At 42.4% G+C, this 23,376-nt stretch overlaps 1 protein-coding gene across 1 annotated transcript in view; it reads left to right on the top strand.

Moving 5' to 3' along the window:
• Positions 1–23,376, top strand: part of LOC309565657 (large ribosomal subunit protein eL34-like) — a gene marked incomplete at its 3' end in the record, with an annotated part of 1,069,281 nt that overhangs the window by 1,010,262 nt on the left and 35,643 nt on the right. The gene's annotated exons all lie outside the window — the stretch shown is intronic.

A 23,376-nucleotide genomic window follows, 5' to 3' on the forward strand; every position in this document is an offset into this window, starting at 1 on the left:
TTTTACCCCTCCCGTGCCCAGAATGTGTTCTGTGCCTGACGCTAAAAATTACATTAGGCCAACCCAGTGTGTTAGGCACTTTAAAATCAATTGTTAAGCTCAAGGAAATGCCTTACATTTTGATGTGTTACTGATCCATGCCCTTGCATACAGTTCTCTTTTTTTTCAGATCTCTTTTAAGAACCATTCAATTAGTTTGCCTCCGGTCATTAAGTTACTAGTTGCTAACTGCTTGCAGGGCCTAATTCCTCAAGGATTATTGCTTAAATAACATCTAAATTGCCAGCAGAAAGTAATGGTTCTGGAGGTTCCATTCTTCTGCCATTGACTTTCTTGCCCTCAAACTGATTAGATGTGTTATTGTGCAGAAACATTTACAGGTTCTCCTCTGTAGTACCCTGTGTACTTGTTCGCAGCACAAATTTTATCCACATGATAAAGATTACTGTTTTTATACAGGATATGAGGTTAAAGGGAAACCCCGATCTACACACCGGACAAAAGGCCACCTTTACAGAATGTGGCTGTGCATTTTATTTAATAATTTACTGCCAATACCTTATTTGAATCTGTTTGGTTTTCTCTCATACAGGGGAGGACTGGGCCAGGGGGCAGGGGGGAAATTGCCCCCTGGGCCACTCTGATGCTCCATAAAAGGCTGTACTGCTTCTGCCAAAGACACACCTAAGTGATTCCTAGTGAAGAGAAGTAAAACGTGACTGCCACTGACTTTATGAGTGTGAGTTGAAGACAAGGACTGAGCACAGGCCTCTCCCCAGGCATGGATTGTGTAAACTGTGTCTGAGCAGAGGCCGGTTCCATGGGAGGAGACTCCCCTCCCCCGGCCAGCCCCAACTGAGATGTCCCAGGTCCCCCTAACCGCCCTCTGATGACAAGGTGAGGAACCCGGATTCAGCCAGTGAGTAGAGAGCACCTGGAGTAGAGCTTCAGCCTGGAATGGGGGTCAGGATGAGGCCGGGAAGAAGGAGAGTGGGAGAAGAGCCAAGTCACTGCACCATGGTCCTCCAATGTGTACTTGCCCCCTGGGCTGAAAGTCGCCAGTCAGCCCCTGCTCACATAGCAGTTATGTAGCAATGATTTAACCTAAAAAGACACAGAATTCTCCTGAATCTCCTATAAGCATTATTATGCATGAGTGGCAATTTTTGCCATCTTTTTCTTTCAATCTAATTTTTATTAAAGAGATTTTATGGTACATATACCAACAATCAGGCTTTTTTTATTATTTTTTTTAGAGAATTGGTGCAAGAACTTCCCCCTTTTGAGTCACCTCTTGTCTCTGCCCCCTACTTACCTCCAAGCACCGTCCCTTGGTTCAACCCCCTCCCCACCTCCCAGTGCCCTCCCTTTTAGAGAATTCATAACAAGTACTATTTTGTTTTGGTAAGTAATTTGTATGGAATTTTTGTTAATGACAACAAGAAAAAAAACAGTAAAATAGATTCCCTGTAGCTAGCAACGATGGGCTCCCCCATCTCCACCCAACAACAATAGATCAATCCAGCAACAATAGACTCCCAACAGCCAGCATCAATAGACCCTCCAGAAGCAATAGACCCCTCCCTCAACATTAGATCCCCCCCAAAAATGATTGACCCCCCCCACCAACATAGTAGACCTCCCCAGCAACAATAGACCCCCCCTCGCAAAAATAGATTCCCTCCAGTAACAATAGATTCCCCATTATAATTATGCCATTATATACATTTAGTGCTGGAGTTGCTGTTCCCACAGAGAATATAGAAGTATAAAAATAAAAAAAACAACACACAACAAAAAAAGAAGAAACAATAAGTTCTTCACTTTGAGTCATCTTAACATACTAAGGAGCAGGTAATAAATGGCTTAATATAAGACATTACTATATTATTTAGCAAGGTGTCTTTTTCCTAAGATATATAATATATTTCTATTATTATTATATAGGATTAATATATAGCACCAACAGAGCTTTACATCATAAGGACAGACAGCACGGTTACAATACAATTCGATACAGAAGGAATTCAAGGGCACTGCTCATTAGAGCTTACAATCTAAACTATTAAGTTCACTCAAAAACAGTACCCTCAGGAAGCGGTAAACCCACAACCCCAAAACCTTCTACACATACTAATCAGATAGTGATCATATCTTTAAATTGCCAAGATTCTCTGAATACTTCCCAGGAGATCAACATTTGGCTATATCATTCATATGTTCCCATCTGCTGGGCCAGAAGCAACTCTATACGAAAAATATAATCCATTACATAAATCTATTCCCAGAGAGTGGGGACTAACACCAGTGCCCCCACAATTAAGGGTCAATTTCTGCCAGCTTTGATTAGAGCAGGGTGGTTCCGGTTACCATAGGTAGGTGAAAAAAGCATATAGTATGTTCATGGAGTTCAAACTTCAAAAAATAATAAAACAAAGCACATTGCATCCTCATATTCTTAAAGCCAAAAACCAGATTAAAAAATGTTTTCCAATGCTGGAATTCCTAACTCCCCTCTGATGCTATCTACCACAATACCTCTTCTCCACCACAACAGGTTCTCAATTTTCTGGGTTAAAGGATGCCCAATGATACTGAGGAAATGTTGTGAGTGCATAGCGTCATGGACTCGCCCATTGGGAGTGTATCACCACAGTGCTCTGCACTCACAATATAGTCATGCAGAGAACTTTGCTGATGTCATCACACCCTTCACTGGAACATATCCAAAGAATACCTAGTACATAACAGCCTGAAGAATTGTAAATTCAAAATATCGAAAACACATGCAGGGAGGAGAAAGGAAAACTGATTGGTGGAGAGGAAGCCCGCAAATTGACTTAAAAAAAGTGTGTTTCAGATTGCTTAAACATAAAAATAAACTTTCTCACCCCTACAGACAATCAAATGCCTTTTTATATATGTAACCTCTGAGATTCGCATCAAGTGTAGAGCATTTAAAGGACACCGCTACTCGCTTTTTCTTTCTTTTTAAGGGCTTTCCTTGCCCATGTTTATTTAAGGAAAGTTCATCAAGCAGAAAAATAACATAGGTTTCCCACGCAGGGGTTCTTCTCCAATCAAAATATAGTAAACCGAAAATGCTAGTCCACCTGGTGCTCAAGCTCTAATGCCTCGTACACATGCATCGATAGTTGGCCGTGAATTTTCGGCCAATGTCCGATTTTCGGCTTGTTAGTATGATGCTTTCGACAACCGACTCCGACTTTTCGGCCGAATAAAATCTGGTGTGCAGGCTATAAAATTTTTGTTGGCCGTCAACACAACGGCCCATTTTCCGTCAGTCAGTACAGATTTCGGCAGACAAAAATCTGATGAGCAAGACTGGGCATGCTCAGAGAAGAAAAAACACACGGAAAGTAAACCAGCACATGACATCACTTCTGAAGTTGGTTTTTGTTGGCCAAGAAAATTTGTGTGCAGTCTAGAGCACATTTCAACCAACACAACAACACTGGACAAAAGTCGGCTGATCGGTCGGCCGATAATCGTTGCGTGTGTACGAGGCATTAGTCCATTTCTCAGTAGAAGTACCTCTGCTCTTTGCGCTGGTCCCCAGACCATGGACTCCCCGAAGCTGTCAGCTTCACTCTGGCCTTAGTCCTTTAGGCTGTCACCTGTCTCTTGCAAACAAACATGTGCTCTGGCTGCCACCTGCAGCCTCTCTCTCTCTCAGAGATGGTGGGAGCCCTCCTGACTCTCACACACAGACCTCGTGTCTATCGGCTGGAGTCCTCCTGTCTCCTGGGGCCAGATCTCCGGTCTGCCCGGGTGCAGCTGTCTCCCCCTCGGAGCTAACCCTGGGAATAATATGAACCCAGCCCACAGGTGTGCAATCAGCAGGCCTGTCTTTACCAAAACCAGGCGTAGATAGCTTACACACACAGTGACCTGGGGTCGCCTCTCTATAAACCTTACTACTGTTATTTGTAAGTAATAATATATTGAGGTGGGCCATGTGCAGTTTGAAAACATAGGTGCTTTTTAATATACAAATCATATGTAGAAACTAGTGGTGCACCGAAATTTCGGCAACAAAAATTTTTGGCCGAAAATGGGCTTATTCCATTTCAGCCGAAAATGGGTTAGAGATGCTGAAATTAATGATGGCCGCCGCGGGCGCAGCGCAGCACAGGTTTAAAAAATCCCGCCTCTGGCCTGCGACCCGCCTCCCAGTAATGTCACTACTACGACTATGTGTATGAATGAACTAACACACCGGGCGGGCGAGCGGCCACTAATAGCTGTGACTAAGTGAGCCCTTCACTTCCCTGTCAGGTGGGTATCTCCTCTGACAGGGAAGTGAAGGACACAGAAGGAGCGGAGAGTTCGCCTGCCTGTGACATGGAGGTGCCCACAAGTAAGGAGATTGCCAGCTGAGGTGAGGTTACCAATGGTATTTGTATTATGCAGCATGAGGGGGTTAATGTATTGCCACTGGTCACTGATGCATTAGTGACCTACCAGTGGCAGTTAATTAACCCCTTTGTGCTGCATTAGTGCAACCAGTATCTGTGGTTCGAGGCGTTCTTCTTGTGTTCTTTTTTACCCCTATTTTCAGAGTTGACTTTACTCTATTGAAGAGCCTTGCCCTTTGCTGCATATCTTCCATCAGCCCACTTGGAACTCATTCATCTTTCATTTATGAACCTTTGCTTATGGACTAACGGTCTTTTTTTTATATGTTTTTAATTTTCCCTTATCCTGCTAATATACCTGGAGCGCCAACACCCACCTGCTTCTTTGGAGATGGAGATCTTTCATCGAGCGCACCCTTTTCGCCACCTGAACTAGTAACTTTGATGTCGTCCTTTCATTATACTAAATACTACCTTAAAGTTGACCTCTCCAATTCCCTTGGTAAATTAGAAAAATCACTGACTGCTACTCATTTTTCTCAACGCTGCCAGTGCTTTATATCTTCTGTTTGGTTATTTGTTAGTCACTCGTGTTGTTGTGAGTTATCCTCTTCCTCCTTGAGTATGGCAATCTGGTAATCTGATAATAGGGGAGCATGCATGGCTTCTTTCCTTTTCTTTCCCTTTATTTTTTGTACATAATGTAAGAAGACCATTCATATTTATTTATTGTTGGGAACAGTGATAGGGATAAGCACCCAAGCATTGATAGGGTTCTTTATCCATTTTCCCTTATTTAAATTGGCATGTACCAAACTTGTCAGGAGTAGTTCTCTATCTATTGTGTTTTGCCTTTCACCTTTCAGTATATGTACAGTCTTTTATCTGCTAGACATTTACTTGGTTATGTAACTGCTGCTGTCACTAATGATATGATTACTGTGTAGTCATGGATGCCTGTTATTTTGTTATCTTTTGACAATCTAATAACTATACTTCAAAAAACAGTTTTTACTTTCTTAAACTATGCATAGCTAACTATTAACACTATCCTTTTCCCTGTTGGTGGTGGCCTTAACTCTAAATAGTGAGTTTTGTTGTTGCTAAGGCTTGCTGTTAGTGTTAGAACGGATATTTTGGGGTCTTAAACCTATAATGGATATCCTAATGGATATCCCCATGTTTCAATTTGAAAGAGTGACACAGTGCTAGGAATATCCACATTTTCCTACATCCACTCTAAAGTCTCCATCACACTGCAAGTTTTCACATATAGCTGTGGGTGGGTGTGGATGGGAACCTATACTCTCAGGGAACTTACTTTAAACAAAGGATCACGGCCAGTCCACATTTAGAGGACTGGCAGTGATCACATATACACTCACTGACTACTTTATTAGGTGCACCTTGCTAGTAGCAGGTTGGACTCCCTTTTGCCTTTGGAACTGTCTTAATTCTTTGTGGAATAGATTCAGCAAGGTGTTGGAAACGTTCCTCAGAGATTTTGGTCCATATTGACATGATAGCATCACAGTTGCTGCAGATTTGTTGGCTGCACATCCATGATGCAAATTTCCCGTTCCACCACATCCACAAGGAATGGACATTGACAGTAACTAACAATACTCAGGTAGGCAGTGAGGTTTAACCACTTGCCGACCGCCGCACGACTATCTACGTCGGCGGTCAGCCCCTCACAGGCAAAGTGACGTAGGGCTACGTCACTAGCTTGTGAGGGTCTAGGGAGCGAGCGCGCGCCGCCGGAGGCGCGCTCCCGCGTGGTCACGGACCCCCCCGCGCGTGTGACCGGCGGACCCGATGTCCGCCGGCCACTCTGCGATCGGCGGGGGAGAGGGAGAAAGTCAGGCAGCTTGTGTAAACAAGCTGCCTGTCATTCTCCCCTCTGTATGAGAGCTGATCATATGGATCTACTATGTAGATCCATTGATCACTCTGCATACAGCTGAAGCCACAGCCAATCACAGTTAGAATCACGCCCCTAGGGACACACACAGCCCCTCCCTCTCAAATAAAGTTAACCCCTTCACTACCAGTGTATTTTTACAGTAACAGTGCATATATATAGCACTGATTACTGTAGAAATGTCACTGGTAACCCCAAAAGTGTCAAAAATGTCAGTCAAGGGTCCGATCTGTCCGCTGCAATGTCGCAGTACCGCAAAAAAAATCGCAGATCGCCGCCATTACGCGTTAAAAAAAAAACAACAAAAATGACAAAAATCTTTCCCTTAGTTAGTAAACGCAATAACTTTTGCGCAAACCAATCAAAATACGCTTTTTGCGATTTTTTTTACCAAACATAGGTAGCATAAAACAAATTGGCCGAAAATGTTAAAAAATTTTGATTTTTACATTTTTTTTGGGGGGAATTTCATATAAAAAAAGGGAAAAATATTGCTATTTTTGCAAAATTGACAAGTGATCAAATACCGCCAAAAGAAAGCTCTGTTTGTGGGAAAAAAAGGACGCCAAATTCGTTTAGGTACAGCGTCGCACGACCGCGCAATAGTCCATTAAAGTCACGCAGTGCCGAATCGCAAAATACCCCCTGGTCGTTTAGCAGCCAAATCCTCCGGGGCTTAAGTGGTTAAAGGGTGCTCAATTGGTACTAAGGGGCCCAAAGTGTGCCAAGAAAATATCCCCCACACCATTACACCACCAGCCTGAACTGTTGTTACAAGCCAGGATGGATCCATATTTTTTTGTTGTTAATGCTAAATTCTGACCCTACCATCTGATTGTTGCAGCTAAAATTGAGATTTATCAGACCAGGCAACGTTTTTCCAGTCTTCTATTGTCCAATTTTGGTGAACCTGTGTGAATTGTAGCCTCATTTTCCTGTTCAGGAGTGGCACACTGTGTGGTCTTCTGCTGCTGTAGCCCATTCCGCTTCAAGGTTCGATATGTAGTGCATTCAGAGATGGTATTCTGCATACCTTGGTGGTAACGAGTGGGTATTTGGGTTACTGATTCCTTTCTATCACCTCAAACCATTCTGCCCATTCTCCTTTGACCTCTGACATCAACAAGGCATTTTCGTTCACACAGCTGCCACTCTGTGGATATTTTCTCCTTTTTGGACCATTCTCTGTAAACCCTGGAGATGGTTATGTGTAAAAATCCTATTAGATCAGCAGTTTTTGAAATACTCAGACCAGCCCGTCTGGCACCAACAACCATGCCTCATTCAAATTCACCTAAATCTTCTTTCTTTCCCATTCTGATGCTCGGTTTGAAATTCAACAAGTTGTCTTCATGTCTTCACCACGTCTAGATGTCTAAATGCATTGAGTTGCTGTCATGTGATTGGCTGATTAGCAATTTGTGTTACCATGCACTTGAACTGGTGTACCTAATCAAGTGGCCAGTGAGTGTATATTAAAATTAATTTTCGTTTTTATTAAACATTGAAAATAGTTTGAATAGCGCCTCCTTGTTGGCTAATAAAGCTGAATTCTGGGGAATTGTATTTTTTTGCACAATGTGGAAACTTAGAGAACCTTAGAGAACCATGACTGTATGGTTAGCAGTACTTCACAGGACATACCGCTATGGCTAACAGAGGGTGAAATCAGGGAAAGGCTGGAGAAAATTAACCCAAAAAAATCACCAGGACTGGATGGCGTACATCCGAGAGTACTCAAAGAACTTAGTAAGGTTATATCTAGACCATTGTTCCTGATCTTTGCTGACAGTATTTTGACAGGAACTGTACCAGGTGACTGGAGGAAAGCTAACGTGATACCAATATTCAAAAAAGGGCAGAGGCATGTCCCAATAAATTATAGGCCGGTCTGGAGGGGATGATAAGGGACTATAAGGGACTATATCCAAGAGTTTGCTAAAATGAACAACATCATCCGTAGTAATCAGCACGGGTTAACAAAAGGGCGTTCTTGTCAAACCAATCTGTTAACATTCTATGAGGAGGGGAACTGTGAGCTAGATAGGGGGAGACCTGTGGATGTGGTGTACCTGGATTTTGCTAAGGCGTTTGATACAGTTCCCCACAAACGCTTAATTTATAAAATAAGGTCTGCAGGCATCGACCACAAGGTTTGCTCTTGGATACAAAACTGGTTAAAGGGGCACGTCCAAAGGGTGGTAATTAATAATGCGTACTCAGACTGGTCTAAGGTGGTAAGTGGGGTCCCCCAAGGCTCAGTCCTGGGACCAATTGTGCTTAATTTATTCATAAATAGCATTGAGGACAGGATCAGTAGCTCGATATCAGTTTTTGCAGATGACACAAAATTAAGCAGGGCAATAACTTCACATAGTGAGGCAGAAATCTTACAGAATGACCTGAGCAAAATAACAGAGTGGGCAACTGCATGGCAAATGAGGTTTAATGTGGAGAAGTGTAAGGTATTGCACTTGGGGACTAAAAATATAAATTCCCAATACGTTTTGGGGGGGAACCCCTGGGGGAATCACAAACGGAGAAAGATCTGGGAGTCTTAGTGGAAGATATACTTCGTAATAGCATGCAATTCCAAGCTGCAGCTGCCAAAGCCAGCAGAATATTAGCTTGCATAAGGAAGGGGATGTATTCCATAGATAAATCTATAATCCTACCACTTTATAAATGACTGATCCAACCACATCTTGAGTATTCTGTCCAGTTCTGGTCGCCAGTCCTCAGAAGGGATGTGTTGGAGCTAGAGAGAGTCCAGAGGAGAGCAACTAAACTGATAAGGGGATTGGAGGATCTTAATTATGATGAGCGCATACAAGAGCTTGATTTATTCTCCCTGGAAAGGAGACGCCTGAGAGGGGACATGATAGCAATATACAAGTACCTCAACAGTGAACTCAGCATAGAAAAAAAACTGTTCAGGCGCAATGAATTCATGAGGACACATGGCCATACAATGCAATTCGAGGAGAAGAGATTTTACCCTTAGGCTGCGCAGGGGGTTTTTTACAGTAAGGGATACAAGATTGTGGAATTCTCTACCACAAGTGGTAGTAACTGCATGGAGTATGGCTATTTTTAAAAGACTCTTGGACGTACATCTCAAGAATCATAACATTCAGGGGTATATGAGATGATTGCATCCACACACACCTATACAGGTTGAACTGGATGGAGAATTGTCTTTATTCAACCTCAACTACTATGTAACTATAAGTAACCTATCACTGATCTTTGTACATCAATATTATCCTTTGTAGTCCCTTTCTGAATAAGACTCATGAATGTATTAGAACTAGTAACCATTCTGGGAAGTTCACACTAAATATAATTTCAGTGAAACCAATTGACCTGCATCTACATGGATTGGAGGGACAAATCACCAATTCACTCCTAGAAACGTAGTCAGTAGTATGCCCAACCTGTCACCTTTGTGTGATATTACTGCCCCAAAAATTAGGCATCCACATAATAGAATAGTACATGCAAAGGAGGTATGCTACTTTCTCAGAAGGTCATTGATGTGGGCAAATTTTCACTTCACTGATACCTGCAAAGATAATCCTCATTGGATCCCACTAGGTGACTGTAAGTCAGCCTGAGGATGGAAACCTATGCTCTCTCAAAGCTTATTCTAAATGAAAGACCATTGCCACTCCACATTTAGTGACAAGTTTATAAGGAAAAGCCAATACTATTCTCCACAGGTCACTGTACGAAATACTCCACATGGTGCCTACCTTTCATGTTTCATTCATGACCTTGAGGATAAATCCCTGGGGCATCATTTGTGTAGGAGACTCAAGCAAGCAAAACCAAGAACACATTCACAAAGCACACGGTGTGCAAAAAAAAAAAAAAAATCTTTGAAAAGCAGACCATGGTAAGGCCACTGATAAAACCTCATTTGTACCAGATTTTACCAAATCTTTAATGCATCACTGGCAGAGTGGACTTTCCATTCCTAGCTCAGCCCTATTCCAGAATAATTCAATTAATTGTTGTGTGCCTGGGAGCTGTTGGGGGAAATAATATGTTCACTTATTGAGGATATTTCAAAGTTTACCTTTAGCAATTTTCTAGAAAGACAAAATGAAAAGAAGAGGAAGAAATCTTGTGAGTCTCAGCGGTACCAGCAACTTGATGTCTGTTACTGACAGCTACATGCAACTTTGAGATTATTAATGTTATTGTCTTCACATGTCTTTAGATTTTTTTGGCAGCTGATATGAATTTTGCACCTTGAAGCTTTGTCCTGTCAGTTCTCCTCATATCTGATATGGATACCTTTAACATCCTTTGGGGTCCGGCAGCTGGAACATCATCTGCTTGTTCATTGTATTCTTCCTGGCAGAGCCTTTTGTGACATTTCTCTGGACCATTGCCAGCAGATCTCTTGAGCCAGCATGCTTTTTAATTTAAAATATTTTAATATTTATATAGTTTTACATTGTGATGATCAGAGTAACTATTTTTATGATTTCAAAAATATTTAGATATGTTTTCATTAAAAGGAATGCAAAACTCAAGCAATTATTTTTTAAACAGGAATTTGCACTGAGAAATATATAAAGTGGTAAAACTAGATGCCTGGTGGTCATGCTCATCCAAAGCCTTTATTTCTCTAAAAAAAAAAAAAAAAAATAATAAAAAATAAAGGGTTAGCTGGAATTTAGTTTTAAAGCTAAATTCAGGCCAGACAGTTAATACAAATTAGCAGTCTCCATGATGGACATTTGACACACACAAAGAAAAGTAAAAACCATTGCTGTAATTCTCACCCATGACCCACCCATGCCCATAAATGATATGCCAACTGATAGAACTACTTTTTGCATACACATATTCTATTGATGTGGGGTGATAGTTGTTGGTAACTGCTGGTGCCACATGCGTATGCCTATGATCCACTACACGCTCCCCGCTGTTGTATCATGTTATTATTATTATTATTACTATACAGGATTTACAGTGCCTTGCGAAAGTATTCGGGCCCCTTGAACTTTGCGACCTTTTGCCACATTTCAGGCTTCAAACATAAAGATATAAAACTGTAATTTTTTGTGAAGAATCAACAACAAGTGGGATAAAATCATGAAGTGGAATGACATTTTTTGGATATTTCAAACTTTGTTAACAAATAAAAAACTGAAAAATTGGGCGTGCAAAATTATTCAGCCCCTTTATTTTCAGTGCAGCAAACTCTCTCCAGAAGTTCAGTGAGGATCTCTGAATGATCCAATGTTGACCTAAATGACTAATGATGATAAATAGAATCCACCTGTGTGTAATCAAGTCTCCGTATAAACGCACCTGCACTGTGATAGTCTCAGAGGTCCGTTTAAAGCGCAGAGAGCATCATGAAGAACAAGGAACACACCAGGCAGGTCCGAGATACTGTTATGGAGAAGTTTAAAGCTGGATTTGGATACAAAAAGATTTCCCAAGCTTTAAACATCCCAAGGAGCACTGTGCAAGCGATAATATTGAAATGGAAGGAGTATCAGACCACTACAAATCTACGAAGACCTGGCCATCCCTCTAAACTTTCAGCTCATACAAGGAGAAGACTGATCAGAGATGCAGCCAATAGGCCCATGATCACTCTGGATGAACTGCATAGATCTACAGCTGAGGTGGGAGACTCTGTCCATAGGACAACAATCAGTCGTATACTGCACAAATCTGGCCTTTATGGAAGAGTGGCAAGAAGAAAGCCATTTCTTAAAGATATCCAAAAAAGTGTTGTTTAAAGTTTGCCACAAGCCACCTGGGAGACACACCAAACATGTGGAAGAAGGTGCTCTGGTCAGATGAAACCAAAATCAAACTTTTTGGCAACAATGCAAAACTTTATGTTTGGCGTAAAAGCAACACAGCTCATCACCCTGAACACACCATCCCCACTGTCAAACATGGTGGTGGCAGCATCATGGTTTGGGCCTGCTTTTCTTCAGCAGGGACAGGGAAGATGGTTAAAATTGATGGGAAGATGGATGGAGCCAAATACGGGACCATTCTGGAAGAAAACCTGATAGAGTCTGCAAAAGACCTGAGACTGGGACGGAGATTTGTCTTCCAACAAGACAATGATCCAAAACATAAAGCAAAATCTACAATGGAATGGTTCACAAATAAACATATCCAGGTGTTAGAATGGCCAAGTCAAAGTCCAGACCTGAATCCAATCAAGAATCTGTGGAAAGAACTGAAAACTGCTGTTCACAAACGCTCTCCATCCAACCTCACTGAGCTGGAGCTGTTTTGCAAGGAGGAATGGGCAAAAATTTCAGTCTCTCGATGTGCAAAACTGATAGAGACATACCCCAAGCGACTTACAGCTGTAATCGCAGCAAAAGGTGGCGCTACAAAGTTTTAACTTAAGGGGGCTGAATAATTTTGCATGCCTGATTTTTCAGTTTTTTATTTGTTAAAAAAGTTTGAAATATCCAATAAATTTTGTTCCACTTCATGATTGTGTCCCACTTGTTGTTGATTCTTCACAAAAATTAGTTTTATATCTTTATGTTTTAAGCCTGAAATGTGGCAAAAGGTCGCAAAGTTCAAGGGGGCCAAATACTTTCGCAAAGCACTGTATATAGCGCCAACAGTTTGCACAGCACTTCACAATATAAGGGGGGACAATACAGCGACAATACAAATCAATACAAGAGGGTTAGGAGGAGCCTGCTCCTGCGAGCTTACAATCTAATGGGGAGGCACTGGTGGAACAAAAGTTAATAATTGGGAGGGATGAACTGATGGGAGAAATAGAAGATTTGGTTATCAGTTGAAGGCAGAAGAGGCCTCCTTGAAGAGATGAGTTTTCAGAGATCACCTAAAAGTGGACAGAGTAGGAGATAGCCAGATAGATTGGGGTAATGAGTTCCATAGGATGGGAGAGGCTCTGGGGAAGTCCTAGAGACAAGCATTGGAGGAGAAGACAAGGCAGCTAGAGAATGAGATCATGGGAGGAGCAGAGAGGACGGTTTGAGGGATATTTTGAGACAATATTGGTGATGTAGCTTGGGGCCAAGTTGTAAATGGCTTTGTATGTTATTGTTATGTATTGTTAGTGTTTTTTGAATTTTATTCGTTGCTGGCTCTCTTGAAATCTATTCTGCAAGATGAGTTTTTTTAACACTAGTTTTATATATTGACCCTGTTCTGGACATCATTTATATTCACATGCAGAAGAAAGAGTGTTTTCAAAGCGCATTGAGCTTCTTATGTGAATCACTTTTGTAAAAACAGGAATATTCTCTGTATTATAGATGTGAATCTTACCTTGGTACAACACATGGGTGTGGTTACTACTTTGTCTTTTTTTAACTTTTGTATAACAAATTAAAACATGTTATGTGATATATATTTCTGTTTTGTTGGTTTTGCTCACTACATGTATGCCCTTTTACAGTCCTTTTGCTACAACACACATTCTGTTATATATAATAGTGAAATGTGGGCATGCTAGCATGGTATCTTCTTCCCCTATTTGAGATTAATACAGATAAAATACATGTATGGAAATTGTTCTACTTGCCATCTTGCCAAAGGTCTTGTGCTTCTGTCTACCCAGTCCTGTAACGCAATATAGCCTTATCTGGTAGGACAGGGGATTTGATTTTTCCCTGCTATGTAATGCTGGCCATACACGTATAGATTTTCATCCGGGAATTTTCGTTTCAAGAAAATTAGTTTGATTTTCTAATTGTTAGTGGGGTTAAATTGATGTCCCTTTTCGACTGCAGCGACGGGAAAATTCGTAGGGGCAGAAGGGAAAACTTTTCTCGATCAACGAATTTTCGGGCAGTGTATGTGGTAATCGTTCAGAAATTACATTCATTTTAAAATTAAATGTTAAAAGCAAAAGACAATTTTCGAACGACATTCGTCTATTCAAAGAATGTTCAAAGAATGTTCGTACGAATGTTCTACGAATATTCCCGTCCAAAACTCTATACGTGTATGGCTAGCATTACACTTACAAGTTTTGTTTCTTCCTAAAGCTGACCATAGATGGATTTAATCTCAGCCAGTTCAGCAGAGACTGGCCGAGATTGAAACCATCTATGAGCAGGCTGATTGTACCCATGTCGATCCATCGATCGACTTGGGTACGGCAAGCATGTCAGATTTTTTAAAGCGATTATTGCCAACAGCTATAGCTTCTGCCAATAATACCTGTGTCCTCCCTACTGGAGTTGCTCCTGCACTCCCCCACCAGGAGAACACCATTGCTCTGCTGGAGGGATTCCCCCACCAACACTAACTGTGTTGATGATGGGGGAATCAGGCTATTTTCTTTCTTGCAACCCGTGGTTGCAGAGAGGAAAATTTTATCATCTATGGTCATCTATGGTCTGTTTTAGTCTGTGACAGGTGAAAGGAGAAGCAGCAATTTGACACATCTTTCTGCAGCACAGAAAAGTAAATTAAAACCCGCGCTAAAAATATATGTACCGTATATAAACCAGTGCTACCTGCAGCTGCTGCTCACTTAGGTAAAAAACCAAGACAGAATGAAATATTATAAAGACAGCGCTACCAGGAATGTGAATAAATAAATGATGCAATCAATAAATAAACAATACAAAATCATCCAATTCATAAATGTGATAATATATAAAGTGCATTAGTGGTAACAAAAATGTATCAATTTATACATATGAAAGTGCAATATATCAAAGGATATTAGCAGTGCAAAAAGTGCAAAGGTGCTAGATAAAGTGCAGTCCAAAAAAATAGTCCACTAAGAATATCAATAGGGTGCCCATAGGGATGGATGGGTCAGCAAACCTCCAGCAAGCCTCCAGCCTTTAATTATAGCCCCCTCTCGGTCATGCACTCCTCTGCTGCCACTTCCAACAATGTCTTCTCTCTAGTTGTTGGAAGTGGCAGCAGAGGAGTGCCTGACCGAGAGGGGGCTATAATTAAAGGCTGGAGGTTTGCTGACCCATCCATCCCTATGGGCTATATTTTGGAGAACCAATGCTCTTTGAGGCTTGATTATCTTTAAAATCTGGTGAGTGGATCCCCAAAAGGGTCTTTTGAAGCACCTTTGTCACTGTGTGGAGCACTTCAAGCACTTTTTTGTCCAGCATCTTATTGATATTCTTAGTGGACTATTTTTTTGGACTGCAGCACAACTGATTGGCTCCTCCTTCCACAGTAAATCACTCCAACACCTTTCTTCTGGGTGTCTCCGGCCAGGTCCAATATCATTACAGGATTTTATAGCATTACACTTGGCCCTCTTCTTCCTCTAGTTTTGGGCGGATATTAACTGCTGCTGAGAAAGGTGCCACATAGTGACATGACACTAAAGTCTAGGGATGGGGCAATGCCATGACTCTGTGAGCTCACAGGAGCTCACGTGAATTAGGTTGAATGATGATATGTTTCGTTTAACCTGGAGAAAATATTTGTTGGTTATTCTGCTCAAAACAGTTCTGGAGATCGGGTCAGTATGGCAGCTTTTTTATTTTTAACCACTGTCAGGGATCCGACATTTTATTTTGCCCCATGCTGGAAATGGGTTTTAACATTAACCCATACTGAGAACCTGGAGAAATACATGGACTGGCATTGCTGACTACTTCTGAAAGTGATAATAACCTTGCTGTCTCTCTTATCAATGACCTGAGTCATTGACCTGGAAAAAATATGTAGAAGTTCTGATTTTGCTTTGGCTTCACTGACTGGGTGTTTGTTTTGAGTCAGTGACCTGGAAATATAAATGCAACAGGTAGGTTTCATGATGGTGTTCTGGTACTGGTAATAGCTGGAGGTAAAAGAGGAAAGACTCCCTAGTGCAGCACATCCATAAGGTCTAGTAGTAGTGATAAGAGTGGCAAACTCAGCCTGGGAACCCACCAGGCTACGCCTCCAACACATTTCGCTCCATGACTAAGCTCTGGGGTGGAGCAAAATGCATTGGGGCATGGCTTGGTGGGAGCCCAGGCTGAGGTTGCCCTTCTTATCACTACTACTAGACCTCATGGATGTGCAGCACTAGGGAGTCTTTCCTTTTATACCTCCAGTGAATACAGGAGCTGGGACGAGCTCCATCCCTCGCCGGCACTCCTGATGCTGATGATCATCTAGATTATTCCCCATACTGACGGAGGCTAAGAGGTACACTAATCTACTGTGGGTCACAGTGAGTACTAGGATTACTGCAGGCAGTCAGTGGTATCGCTATCCATCACACATCCTTGTAACTGACCAGCATGCTGGCAAATTATCACGAGAACCCAAAAGTTCCCTAATGTGGGCCCAGGTAGTGATAGTAAAAAATACACACATACTAATATCCAAGTTGCCACCACTGACAAATTACAGACTTGTAAGAAACCTTGCACCTGATACCTACATTTAGTATGTTCTGGTCTCCAGCAGACTGGCATACAGGCTTTTGCAGACCACACTCACTGCTCTCAATAACAGTTATATGTTATATCACTTTATTATATGCAATATCACTTACAGTATGTGCATGCACATACTCACAATCTCTTACTGCCATTCACTCCTAATGGTAGACTCTAGCAAAATCTAGCTGTTTGGACATGCAGGCAATGCAAATCTCACATAAAATCTGATGCTCTGATTGTGCAGCAGCTAGGTGGTTACCACATGCTTCTGAGAGTCCCTGAGTTATCCTGTAAATGGTATCCTTGTACAGTCACCTTTCAAAACACCAAACACCACTTCTTCACACCTGGAAGTGGTGTCCTCTTATTTTTAGAGGACATCACTTCCAGATGTGCAGCATTTTGAGTTCGGTACCATTGAGCCTGTACTGGGCTCCACCAAACCAGCAGTTTATGTCACCTCTCTCTCAGTGACAAAACCCATATTTGCTATGGGAAACAGTAAACACTACCTCTCTCTCTCCAACCTCTGTGCTTGCTCTTCTCTTCGGGTCCCTTTCTGTTCCATGACTCAAAACTGGGTCCCTAGGCAGTCTGTGCTGCAGGTCCAGTACCAGAGAGTTGGGCACTGGCCACTAGAGGGGGTGCTAAGCACTTAACCCCCTCTACTACCCGAGGAGCAAACACTCCTGCCAGTCACCGGTCTCCTGGCTGATTGGCTTACTTGCATGTGACACAGCACTGTAGTGCTTAGTATTAGCATTACCTTCCACTGGATTGTAATCTGTGTGTTAGACTTATGTATTGCATCTTCCTCAGTGCCTTTGTTGTGTTGCAAGTCCTACTCTTTAGTTACGCTGTGCATGCACCCCTTTGAGAGATTTCAGACTAGGCAAACAGTTAATGATTACTTTACCGAAGAAAGGCAAACATACTGAAACAGTTTTTGTAAAGCAGCTTCTTACACAAAATCCTGTACAGGGGTGTTCTAGTGCCCATACGGTAATCATACCTGAATAAAAGCATGGTCCATAGAGACAGAGTCCATGATTGGCAGTGAGACCATAAAGTCAATAAGTCTACAACTGGCAGTTAAGAGTCCATAGAGTCGTCAGGTTCCCAGCCCCTCGGGGAACCCTGACTGGCCTCCCCCTCCCAGATGGGGGCACAGACAAACAGAGTAACAGCCTACATCTTGGCAGTGGTTCCCAGCAGCTCCCTCTGTGCATTTTAGTGAGCCCTTTTTATATGGATATCTGGATATTTGAAAGGGGGGAGAAATCTAGCAATTAGTTCCTCAAATCCACCCCACATCTACATCGTTAAAATATGCACCTGGCTGGCTCAGTTAACTTGAGGTCATGAGCACAGACAGGTAAAACAGCACAGAGTTAGCAAAGCAAAAAAACATTAACTCCTTGTAGGCACCTGCCTATAGCCCCCCGCCCCCCCATCAGCAGACCAGGAACTGGCATTGGGATGCCACCAGGTAGATAAGAAGAACAGTGAGCATCCATTTGCTGATCCTCCCTACCTAGTTTGAACCCAGAAGTGATGTGTAAAACATAATTTTTGTTTTTTTGCTTTCAGAGGGGAAGGGGGGTGTGTACGAAAGGGCTGGATTTCCCAGTAGGCACAGTGGGCATTTGCCTATAGTTGGCAGCAGTAAAAGGGTGTCTTTTTCTTGTACAATTATTGGATAGACAAATGTTTTGCATTACCTGTAAGTGTAGTTTTCTCATATTTACACATTAGCTCACTATTCTAGGATAGGTTAGAATAAGTAAATGTCCAAAATCATTGTGCCTGTAAGACCAAATTATAGAAATGTGACCCTGGTGGATGTAGAGAAAGGAGGGATGAGGTAGAAATACATTGCAGAGAGGCTAGAGTTCCCCACAGTGCAGTAGACCAAGCGGCACTGTCCTTCTAAAACCCTTATATCATTACAATGCTCAGTAGCTACATAGGATCAGGGTCGGCCCTACCATGGGCCCCAGTGGGTCCATGGGACCCAGGCAGCACTTTAAGAGGGGCAGCAACAGGGGCACACTGCCCGAGGACCCACGACTCCCTCCTTCCCTCTGGGCATGTCTCTTTTCTGGAGGGGGCATATATTTTTGCTGAATATGTGGGTATGTCTCTTTGCTGGATTGGGCTGTCTCTTTACTATATGGGGATATCTCTTTGCTTTATGTAAATGTCTCTTGCTGAATATGGGTTTTTTTCTTTGCTGGATTTGGCTGCCTCTTTACTGAATGGGGATATCTCTTTGCTTTATGAAGATGTCTCTTACTGAATATATGAGTATTTCTCTTTGCTGGATTGGGCTGTCTCTTTACTATATGGGGATATCTATTTGCTTTATGGAAATGTCTCTTACTGAATATATGAGTATTTCTCTTTGCTGGATTGGGCTGTCTCTTTACTGAATGGGGATATCTCTTTGCTTTATGGAGACGTCTCTTACTGAATAGATGGGTATTTCTCTTTGCTGGATTGGGCTGTTTCTTTACTATATGGGGATATCTCTTTGCTTTATGTAAATGTCTCTTGCTGAATATGGGTTTTTTTCTTTGCTGGATTTGGCTGCCTCTTTACTGAATGGGGATATCTCTTTGCTTTATGAAGATGTCTCTTACTGAATATATGAGTATTTCTCTTTGCTGGATTGGGCTGTCTCTTTACTATATGGGGATGTCTCTTTGCTTTATGAAGATGTCTCTTACTGAATATATGGGTATTTCTCTTTGCTGGATTAGGCTGTCTCTTTACTGAATGGGGATATCTCTTTGCTTTATGGAGATGTCTCTTACTGAATAGATGGGTATTTCTCTTTGCTGGATTGGGCTGTTTCTTTATTATATGGGGATGTCTCTTTGCTTTATGGAGATGTCTCTTACTGAATATATGGGTATTTCTCTTTGCTGGATTGGGCTGTCTCTTTACTATATGGGGATGTCTCTTTGCTTTATGGAAATATCTCTTTGCTGGATATGCGTGTAATTTTTTGGATGGGGGGGGCAGCATTTCATTCTTGGACCCGGGCAGCACAATGTCTCGGGCCAGCCCTGCATAGGATGTCCTATTGCTGTCAGGTGATACAATTCTTGAGTGTCTTGAGGTCGAGGAGATGCAGAGCCTCTGATGCTTCAGAACATTTTCTTCAACCACTGGGAGACTGGGAAAAGATCCTCAAAACAGATGACATCTGATGTTCCTGGGTCAGTTGATATGCCTGAGGGCCAATTATGGTGAGGGTATGTTGGTAGGAGGGAGAAGGGCAACAAATGCTGTCTAGCCTAGGGCACTAAAGTGTTCAGAACTGACCTTGCCTGCAGTTGCAGACGACTTCTCTCCTTGAAACGTCTTATACATTAATCTACACAGCATATAGGAGTGTTTTATTAGGTATTTCAACAGCTCTCCATGTAAAACAAAACAACCCTGCCTGTAATTTACATTAGAGCTCTTTAATAACTGTGATCCTGCATTCAGTAACCATCGCTAAGAGTGGGATTTAGCAGGCAGGAGTGCGAAAGCTGCCAGTTTTACTGGAAATCACTCTAAGAGAAATCCCTTAGATGAGGCGGCCATTCAGGAGACAAGCCATGTTCCACAACATGTTTTATATTCATCTGCTGGCACAATCCTTTATTTAGACAAGAAATCATGGCATGCAATGACTTTTCCTGTCAGTGGGATCCTCTAATCGAATAAGTCACGACAAGCTTTTCTAAGCACAAGTGCAACCCTCTCTCCGAGAATGTCTACAAGTTCTGTGGTGATTTTCTACTAAGAATGATAGGTTACTGCGCTGTGCCAGCAATAATCAGGTCCCTTAAGATTTTATGTTGGAGTAAAGAAAGACTGCAGGGATTAATCACAATTTACTCTAGTTTCATGGGCTGAAACCTCCTTTGTAGCACTGTACAAGCTGTAATAAAATGCTAGTACACAGCTGAAGTTCATTCTAGAAAATTAAAAATAAAATAGCATGTTTAAAGATTTTCTTTTACTAAGCTCCGTACTGAAAAATACTATTTTAATATTTTATTATTCCCAATTAAAATATAGTTTTGTTAAATATATGGAGTTTTTAAGGACAGTCGATAAATAGTGGTGGACTCATCAGATTATCTTATTGGTATTGCTATTTTATCTTATAAGGCATAGCTATTGATGTAAGTGATATTATTCCTGGGCAGCTAGCTTATATGCCCTACCAGTGATGGTGAACCTTGGCACCCCAGATGTTTTGGAACTACATTTCTCATGATGCTCAACTTCACTGCAGAGTGCATGGGAAATGAAGTTCCAAAACATCTGGGGTGCCAAGGTTCGCCATCACCGCTAGACCTAGAGGACCTCCGTGGTCTCCTTGGCTTGTAGCTCATTGTAACAGAAATGTAAATTGAAGCACCAGACCATTGATGATAGGGCCAGATACAACTTTATTCCAGTAAAGCTTAGAGGAACAATTGAAATCAAATGCGTTACAGGGGTCCAAAACTGGCCACTCCATCAGGACTTGATATTGAAAACAATATAAATGGAGTAGAAGTGAAATGGACCTCAAATGGTATTTTTTTCCAGTGTGAGTATAAGCACAGCAGCTGCTTTGGCATGGCTGGTAGTTTCACCTTCCCACCGCCACTCTATTGCCATCACTGACATTTTCTTCACCACTTGTTTTGCATGCAGTGAGGGAGATGTACTAAAACTGGAGCACTCAGAATCTGGTGCAGCTGTGGATAGTAGCCAATGATCTTCTAACTTCAGCTTTTTAAATTAGGCTTTGACAATAAAAATAAAAGGCTGATTGGTTTTCAAGGCAGAGCTGCACCAGATTTTTCACTCTCCAGTTTTATTAACTCTCCACCCAATGTCTTCTTTGTTCAGTCATTGGGTTGCCACTGATTGTGTAACTCCAATGCAGCTACTCTGATGAAGTCATGTGACGCAACGCGTCAGAAGGAGCGTGTGACATAATTTCTGGTGTCTCTGAGACCCGGAAGCTGGTGAGCTATTCGTATGTGAGTCACTGCTGAGTAGTTACTATTACATGCTGTATACAAGATTTGAATAATGTGAGTGTAAAACTGCGGGTGGTCCGTTTTAACAAAAGGGTGGTCCCAGCGGCAGATTCGCCACGGGATTGCCCTTATGGACAGCGGGAGAGGTGTACCCCCGCCCCCCTCCCTCCACTTCCCGGTCATTTTACCTGCTTACCGGACCTGCCAGTAGTGGGGAAAATGATCCAGTCTGCTGTCCAGGAAGTTGAGTGAGGGCAAGATGGCCCTCACTCTACTCTATGGCCTTGGAGGACTGGAGCAAATTCATACGTCGCTTCCTAGGAACGGGTTTAAAGAGCCCATTTTTTTCTTTTTTTTTTCTTTTTTAGTGTAAATGTGAGATCTGAGGTCTTTTTGACCCCAGATCTCACATTAACCACTTCCATACAGAGCAGTTACACCCCCTTCCTGCCCAGACCAATTTTCAGATTTTTGCGCTCTCACACTTTGAATGATAATTACTCTTACAACGCTGTACCCAATCAAATTTTTTATCATTTTTTTCACACAAATAGATATTTCTTTTGGCTATCAGGGGGCAGTTGGGGGGGGGGGGGAGTTGGGACAGCTCAGTTGGGGCTGGCCAGGGGAGGAGAGTCTCAAGTGGGGCATGAAACTTGCCAATGCTCAGACACAGTTTACACCATCCATGCTGGGGAGGGAGGCCTGCGCTCTGTCCTTATCTTCACCCCGCACTCAGTAGGTCAGTGGCAGAGACTTTTTACTTCTCTTCACCAGGAACCCTTAAGGCCCCTTTCACACATGCGGACCGTTCAGATCTGCCTGTCCATTTTTCAGGTGGATCCGAACTGATGCCCCATGCATCTCTATGGGGCATCGGATGTCAGCGGAGACATGTCCGTTGACATCCGATCCATCAAATCCGGACGGATGGAAACCCTATTTTCCATCCGTCTGGCGGATCGGATCGGATGAGAACGGACAGCTGGTCTGTTCTCATCTGATTCCCCCATAGAGAAGAATGGGGACCTGACAGCTCTGTCTCCGCACACAGCAGGGAGACAGAGCTGCCATCCGCCTGCTCAGCGAGGAATCGGCGGATCGATCCCCTGCTGAGAAAAACGGAGTCCGCTGATGGACTACCATGTGTGAAAGGGGCCTTAGGCATGTCTGTGGCAGAAGCGGTGCAGCCTTTTTACAGGACATCAGAGCGACCCAGGGAGCAGTTGCCCCCCTGCTCCCTGGCCCAGTCCTCCCTCAATATCATGTGCCTAAATCACTGATGTTGGAAGCAGTTCCAGCACTGAAAATCACTTATTCGATGAAATAAGCTTTCAAAAAAAGTTTGAGAAGAAATACAAAATATTAACATAGTCTCAGCTGCCGGATCCAGATATGGCATGCATGGTTATTAGTATGAAATCCAGGCTTGTAAATCACTCTGACAGATCCACACATGTTTATACAGGAAATGAGAAAGACCTGACCCTTCTGGGGCTCCCGAGGAACGGACGATCAACCCTTAGCAAATAGCGAGGGAATCTTTTCATCTGTACCTCATTTATTATGACAATCCTTCTCTCTGTAAATAGTATTCTACTCCCAGATTACCTTCCACCTTACTTAATGAACACCAGTCCCTGATT

This window comes from Pelophylax lessonae, assembly GCF_965119305.1.
Source record: "Pelophylax lessonae genome assembly, chromosome: 10".
In the NCBI taxonomy this organism is placed as follows: domain Eukaryota; kingdom Metazoa; phylum Chordata; class Amphibia; order Anura; family Ranidae; genus Pelophylax; species Pelophylax lessonae.